Source organism: Tachyglossus aculeatus, chromosome 6, assembly GCF_015852505.1.
Source record: "Tachyglossus aculeatus isolate mTacAcu1 chromosome 6, mTacAcu1.pri, whole genome shotgun sequence".
Classification (NCBI taxonomy): Eukaryota; Metazoa; Chordata; class Mammalia; order Monotremata; family Tachyglossidae; genus Tachyglossus; species Tachyglossus aculeatus.
In genome coordinates, this window is record NC_052071.1 from 11,222,502 (window position 1) to 11,230,725 (window position 8,224).

The following is an 8,224-nucleotide window of genomic DNA, read 5'->3' on the forward strand; positions in this document are numbered from 1 at the left end:
AATCCCTGTCCAACATGGGGCTCGCAATCTTGATCCTCGTTTGCCTGCTCACTAGGCCTCGTTCTCGCCTCTCATTCATTCAGTCGTATTTATTGAGCGCTTACTATGTGCAGGGCACTGGACTAAGCGCTTGGGAATCGTATTGAGCGCTTACTGTGTGCAGAGCACTGGACTAAGCGCTTGGGAATCGTATTTATTGAGCGCTTACTGTGTGCAGAGCACTGGACTAAGCGCTTGGGAATCGTATTTATTGAGTGCTTACTGTGTGCAGAGCACTGGACTAAGCGCTTGGGAACCCCAGGCCCAAGTCCTACCTCTGGCTTGGATTGCCCTCCCTCCTCAAATCCGCCAAACTAGCCCTCTTCCTCCCTTCAAAGCCCTACTGAAAGTTCCCCTCCTCCAGGAGGCCTTCCCAGACTGAGCCCCCTTTTCCTCTGCTCCTCTCCCCTCCCCATCACTCCCTCCCCATCCCACATCACTTGTATATAAATGTCCATATTTATAATTCTGTTTCTATTAATGATGTATTAATGATCTATAATTCTATTTCTATTGATGCTATTGATGCCTGTTTACCTGTTTTGATGCCTGTCTCCCCCTTCTAGACTGTGAGCCCTGTGTGGGCGGGGATTGTCTCTGTTGCCGAATTGGACTTTCCAAGCGCTTAGTAATAATAATAATAATGATGGCATATGTGAAGCTGTTTCACAGAGATGCGGATGGAGTTTAATCAATCAATCAATCGTATTTATTGAGCGCTTACTGTGTGCAGAGCACTGTACTAAGCGCTTGGGAAGTACAAGTTGGCAACGTTTAGAGATGGTCCCTATCCAATAATGGGCTCAAGGATCCTTCCGGGTGTCCTCTCAGCGAGCACGGCCTAGGTGCTACTCACAGCACCTGTATATATGTTTGTACATATTTATTACTCTATTTTACTTGTACATATTTACTATTCTATTTATTTTATTTTGTTAATATGTTTTGTTTTGTTGTCTGTCTCCCCCTTCTAGACTCTGAGCCCGCTGTTGGGTAGGGACGGTCTCTATATGTTGCCAACTTGTACTTCCCAAGCGCTTAGTACAGTGCTCTGCACACGGTAAGCGCTCAATAAATATGATTGAATGAATGAAGCGTTTATTATGTGCTATGCGCTTACTAAGCGCTGGGGTAATCAGGTTGTCCCACTTGGTGGTCACAGTCTTAATCTCCATTTTGCAGATGAGGTAACTGAGGCACAGAGAAGTTAAGTGACTTGCCCAAAGTCACACAGCTGACAGGCGGCGGAGCCGGGATTAGAACCCACGATGTCTGACTCCCAAGCCTGGGCTCTTCCCACTGAGCCACATTGCTTCTCTAGACAAGAAACGGGGTCTGCAGTGAAGGTGGGAATCTACATTCAAGAACAGAAGGAAGGTAAGTGCTCAATAAATACGATTGAATGAATGAATGAATTTTATACATGAGGTAACTGAGGCACAGAGAAGCAAAGTGACTTGCCCAAGGTCACACTGCAGACAACATAGGATTGGAGAAGGATTAGAGAAGCAGCGTGGCTCAGTGGAAAAGAGCACGGGCTTTGGAGTCAGTGATCAGTGGTTATGTTGCCAACTTGTACTTCCCAAGCGCTTAGTACAGTGCTCTGCACACAGTAAGCACTCAATAAATACGATTGATTGATTGATTGGTCATGGGTTCAAATCCCGGCTCTGCCAATTGTCAGCCGTGTGACTTTGGGCAAGTCACTTAACTTTTCTGGGCCTCAGTGACCTCATCTGTAAAATGGGAATTAAGACTGTGAGCCCCCCATGGGACAACCTGATCAGCTTGTAACCTCCCCAGTGCTTAGAACAGTGCTTTGCACATAGTAGGTGCTTAATAAATGCCATTATTATTATTATTATTAGAACCCAGGGCCTTCTGTCTTCTAGGCCCGTGCTCTATCCATTAGGCCATGCTGCTTCCCCAGTTAGCGCAAGCAGAAGAGGAGGAAAATCCCCTCACCCCCAAGCCGGGGATACTTGCCCTTAGGACTCCGCCTGGGGCAGGGGGAGCCTTCTGAGGCTGCAGGACTGTGGACGCTAAGCTCACTGTGGGCAGGGATCGTGCCAACCAACTCTGTTGTAGTGGACACTCCAATTCCTTAGCACGGTGGTCTGCACGCCGTAAGAGTCAAAAAACACCTTCATCAATCGAGTGCAGGATTATGAATAATAATAATAATATAATAATGATGGCATCTGTTAGGCGCTTACTATGTGCAGAGCACTGTTCTAAGCACTGGGGTGGGAATACAAGGTGATCAAGTTGTCCCACGTGGGGCTCACAGTCTTAATCCCCATTTTCCAGGTGAGGTAACTGAGGCTCAGAGAAGTGAAGTGACTTGCCCAAGGTCACACAGCAGACATGTGGAGGAGCCGGGATTCGAACCCATGACATCTGACTCCAAAGCCCGGGCTCTTTCCACTGAGCCACGCTGGTCATCCAGGGGCACAGCCTCTGTGCACCTGTGCCCTGGGATCACTCCCGTTGCTCCTTCCCCTTGGGACTCAAAGCCTCCTCTGGGAAGCCTTCCCAAACTCCCCGTCTAAACTGTAAGCTCATTGTGGGCAGGGAATGTGTCTGTTTATTGTTATAATGTACTCTCCCTAGCTCTTAGGACAGTGCTGTGCACACAGTAAGTGCTCAATAAATAATGTTGGTATTTCTTAAGTGCTTACTACGTGCCAAGCACTGTTCTAAGAGCTGGGGGGATACAAGGTAATCAAGATTGTCCCACGTGGGGCTCACAATCTTAATCCCCATTTTACAAATGAGGGAACTGAGGCACCGAGAAGTTAAATGACTTGCCCGAAGTCACACAGCTGACAAGTTGCGGAGGCGGGATTAGAACCCATGACCTCTGATTCCCAAACCCGGGCTCTTGCCACTGAGCCACGCTGCTTCTCTAATAGCTATTTGCCAAAACAGGGACTTGAACCCTGGACCCTCAGATTAAAAATCTGATGCTCTACCGACTGAGCTATCCGGGTTCTACATATGATTGAATATGACTGAATAAATATAATAATAATAATAATAACGATGGCATTTGTTAAGCGCTTACTATGTGCCAAGCACTGTTCTAAGCACTGGGGGGATACACGGTGATTACGTTGTCCCACGTGGAGCTCAGTCTTAATCCCCATTTTACAGATGAGTTCACTGAGGCTCAGAGAAGTGAAGTGACTTGCCCAAGGTCACACACAGACATGTGGCAGAGGCTGGATTCGAACCCATGACTTCTGACTCCCAAGCCCGGGCTCTTTCCACTGAGCCACGCTGCTTCTGAACGAATGAGTGAACCTACTCAGCATTCAGCTCCTTTCATTCCTGAGAAGCAGCATGGCTCAGTGGAAAGAGCCCGGGCTTGGGAGTCAGAGGTCATGGGTTCTAATCCCGCCTCCGCCAAATGTCAGCTGTGTGACTTTGGGCAAGTCACTTCACTTCTCTGGGCCTCAATTCCCTCATCTGTAAAATGGGGATGAAGACTGTGAGCCCCCCGTGGGACAACCTCACCACCTTGTAACCTCCCCAGCACTTAGAACGGTGCTTTGCACATAGTAAGAGCTTAATAAATGCTATTATTATTATTATTATTATTACTGAATCTACACAGACAAATGACTGAAACAGCCTGTCTCTGCCTCACTCCTCCTACAGCCACAACCACCATGAGAAGGAGCACGGCCTAGTGGAAAGCGCGTGAGCCTTGGGCTCTAATCCTTGGTCCTCCACTTAATAATTATAACGACGGTATTTGTTAAGCCCTTACTATGTGTCAAGCACTGCTCTAAACGCTGGGGCAGCTACAAGCAAATTGGGTTGGACACAGTCCCCGTCCCATAAAGGGCTCCCGGTCTTAGTCCCCATTTTACAGATAAGGTAACTGAGGCCCAGAGAAGTCAAGTGACTTGCCCAAGGTCACATTGCAGACAAGCGGTGGAGCTGGGATTAAAACCCCCGGACCTTAGATTATGTGACGTGGCTCAGTGGAAAGAGCCCGGGCTTGGGAGTCAGAGGTCGTGGGTTCAAATCCCAGCTCTGCCACTTGTGAGCTATGTGACTTTGGGCAAGTCACTCGACTTCTCTGTGCCTCAGTTACCTCATCTGTAAAATGGGGGTGAAGACTGTGAGCCCCATGTGGGACAACCTGATTACCTTGTATCCTCCCCAGCGCTTAGAACAGTGCTTTGCACATAGTAAGCGCTTAACAAATACCAACATTATCATTATTATTATTATTATTATTATTATTCTGACTCCCAAGCCAACTAGGCCATGCTGCTCTCCTCCAAGACTGCTACCAGGCCTGCTTTCCTCCAGATGACATCATCACCGCCACCGCCGGTGACAGCTTTAAAACGGGGATTAAAAAATGTGAGCACTATGCGGGATAGGGACTGTGACCATGCTGACTATCTCGTATCTCCCCCAGTACGTTAGTATAGGGCCGGGCACAGAGTAAGCACTTAACAAAAACCATTAAAAAAATAAATCAAAGCACCAGTCGCCCTCCTGGACGTATCGACTTCCACGCTCTACTACTTAAGCACTTATCCCTTTAAGCATCTCTCCCTTCTCCCCTGGGGAAGCAGCGTGGCTCAGTGGAAAAAGCCCGGGCTTTGGAGCCAGAGGTCATGTGTTCGAATCCTGTCTCTGCCACATGTCTGCTGTGTGACCTTGGGCAAGTCACTTAACTTCTCTGAGCCTCAGTTCTCTCAACTGTAAAATGGGAATTAAGACTGTGAGCCCCACGTGGGACGACCTGATCACCTTGTATCCCCCAGCGCTTAGAACAGTGCTTTGCACATAGTAAGCGCGTAACAAATGCCATTATTATTATTATTCATCATCATCAATTGTATTTATTGAGCGCTTACTATGTGCAGAGCACTGTACTAAGCGCTTGGGAAGTACAAATTGGCAACATATAGAGACAGTCCCTACCCAACAGTGGGCTCACAGTCTAAAAAAAATATTATTATTTTTATTCTCTCCTTCATCCAACCGCAAGTTATGTGCAGGGGAGTTTCTCCCCTGTCAGATAGGATGCTCCTTAAGGGCAGGGACTGTGGCTTCTAAGAGAAGCAGCGTGGCTCGGTGGAAAGAGCGTGGGCTCCGGAGTCAGAGGTCAGGGGTTCAAATCTCGGCTCTGCCAATTCATTCATTCAATCGTATTTATTGAGCGCTTACTGTGTGCAGAGCACTGTGCTAAGCGCTTGGGAAGTACAAGTCGGCAACATCTAGAGACGGTCCCTACCCAACAGCGGGCTCACAGTCTAGAAGGGGGAGACAGACAACAAAACAGAACATATAAATCAAATAAAATAAATAGAATAAGTATGTACAAGTAAAATAAATAAATAGAGTAATAAATATGTACAAATATATATACAGGTATACATCTATACAATGCCAGTTGTCAGCTGTGTGACTTTGGGCAAGTCACTTAAGTTCTCTGGGCCTCAGTTACCTCCTCTGTAAAATGGGGATTAAGACTGTGAGACAGACAACAAAACAGAACATATAAACCAAATAAAATAAATGGAATAAGTATGTACAAGTAAAATAAATAGAGTAATAAATACGTACAAACGTATATATATATATATGTAAAATGAGGATTAAGACTGTGATCCCAGTGTGGGACAGGGGCTGGGACCAAACCTGATTACAGTGTATAATAATAATAATAATAATAATGGCATTTTTTAAGTGCTTACTATGTGCCAAGCTCTGTTCTAAGTGCTGGGGGGATACAAGGTAATCAGGGGCTCACATGAGTCCCACGTGGGGCTCACAGTTTCAATCCCCATTTTCAAGAGGAGGTAACTGAGGCCCAGAGAAGTGAAGGGACTTGCCCAAAGTCACACATATACATATATACATATATACAATGCCAATTGTCAGCTGTGTGACTTTGGGCAAGTCACTTAACTTCTCTGGGCCTCAGTTACCTCCTCTGTAAAATGGGATTAAGACTGAGCGCCCCCCGTGGGACAACCTGATCACCTTGTAACCTCTCCAGCACTTAGAACAGTGCTTTGCACATAGTAAACGCTTAATAAATGCCATTATTATTGTTATTATTCTACTGCTGTACTCTCCCGAGCGCCAAGAACAGCGTTCTGCGCACGGTGGGTGTTCAGTCGATTCCACTGATTGATGGATTGTGGTGTAGCTGACCAATCCCTTGTGGTCTTGGGCCTTTCCCCATGTTTGCTCCTGGCTACCAACTGGAATGTTTCGGGCTGTTACGGGCTGTGGGAAAAACCACCCTGGGAGCAGCATGGAAAGGGAGATTGGGTTCCCTTCTTGAGGGTTTCTGCCCCCAGTCTGCCCCCAGCAACCCCCACTCGCATTTATATTTTCACCCCTTTCACAGCCTGTGACATAATCATGCCATGCTGTGTGCCTGGTATAATGGGTGTGACATCAAGAGTATAATAATAATAATAATAATGGCATTTATTAAGCACTTACTACATGCCAAGCACTGTTCTAAGCGCTGAGCACTGTTCTAGAGAAGCAGCGTGGCTCGGTGGAAAGAGCCCGGGCTCTGGAGTCAGGAGTCATGGGTTCAAGTCCCGGCTCCGCCAATTGTCAGCTGGGTGACTTTGGGCAAGTCACTTCACTTCTCCGGGCCTCAGTCACCTCATTTGGAAAAAGGGGATTAATAATAATGGCATGTATTAAGCGCTTACTATGTGCAAAGCACCGTTCTAAATGCTGGGATTACGAGTGAGTCCCATGTGGCACAGGGGCTGTGTCCAACCTGATTAACTTATATCTACCCCAATGCTTAGAACAGTGCTTTGCACAGAGTAAGCACTTAACAAGTACCATAACAATAATAATAATTATTATTATAATTGTATCGTGCTCTCTGGATATATTTTTCTAAAAACCTCATGCTGTGCCCTTCTTCTCAGTCCTTACAAACCTTGGATAATTGCCCATCCATCTCCACATCAAGCAGAAACTCCTGGAGGGTTATTAATTCAGCTCTCTCTGCCCCCACACTGCACCCTCTCATCTCGCTTTCATCACCCTTGCCACCAATCTCCTGCTCCCTCCCTCTTCATATAATAATAATAATAATTTTGGTATTTGCTAAGTGCTTACTACGTGCAAAGCACTCTTCTAAGCGCGGGGGAGGATACAAGGTGATCAGGCTGTCCCATGTGGGGCTCACAATCTTAATCCCCATTTTATAGATGAGGGAACTGAGGCACAGGAAGTGAAGTGACTTGCCCAAAGTCACACAGCTGACATTTGGTGGAGCCGGGATTTGAACCCATGACCACATCTGACCAGTTACAGCTCTCCACATCTTGCCTAACGAGGCCTGGTTAAAAAGCCACTGCTCTGCCTCTTTAATAATAATAAATAATAATAATGATGGCATTTATTAAGCGCTTACTATGTGCAAAGCACTGTTCTAAGCGCTGGGGAGGTTACAAGGTGATCATCAGGTTGTCCCACGGGGGGCTCACAGTCTTCATCCCCATTTTACAGATGAGGGAACTGAGGCCCAGAGAAGTGAAGTGACTTGCCCAAAGTCACACAGCTGACATTTGGTGGAGCCGGGATTTGAACCCATGACCATATCTGACCAGTTACTGCTCTCCACATCTTGCCTAACAAGGCCGGGTTAAAAAGCTACTGCTCTGCCTCTTTGGACTCTCTTCGCCTCTGGCACAACAAAACATCCAATGGTACTTATTGATCAATTATTGATCAATCAATTGATCAAATTGATCAATTATTGATCAATCAATTGATCAAATTGATCAACTTATTGATCAATCAGTGGTACTTATTGAGCGCTTACTGTGTGCAGAGCACTGTACTAAGCTCGTGGGAGAACAGCCTGGTCTAGTGGAAAGAGCACGGGCTTGGGAGTCAGAGGATGCGGGTTCTAATCCCGGCTCTTCCATATGTCTGCTGTTTGACCTTGGGCACTTCACTTCTCTGTTACCTCATCTGTAAAATGAGGATTAAGACTGTGATCCCAGTGTGGGACAGGGGCTGGGACCAAACCTGATTACCGTGTATAATAATAATAATAATAATGGCATTTGTTAAGTGCTTACTATGTGCCAAGCACTGTTCTAAGCGCTGGGGGGATACAAGGTAATCAGGGGCTCACATGAGTCCCACGTGGGGCTCACAGTCTCAA

The 8,224-nt window shown here is 46.5% G+C and overlaps 1 non-coding gene across 1 annotated transcript; it reads right to left on the minus strand.

The window, feature by feature from the left end:
• Positions 1-2,959: 2,959 nt before the first annotated feature.
• Positions 2,960-3,032, minus strand: TRNAK-UUU. The gene has a single exon. It is a non-coding gene; the product is annotated as a tRNA-Lys (tRNA).
• Positions 3,033-8,224: the final 5,192 nt, after the last annotated feature.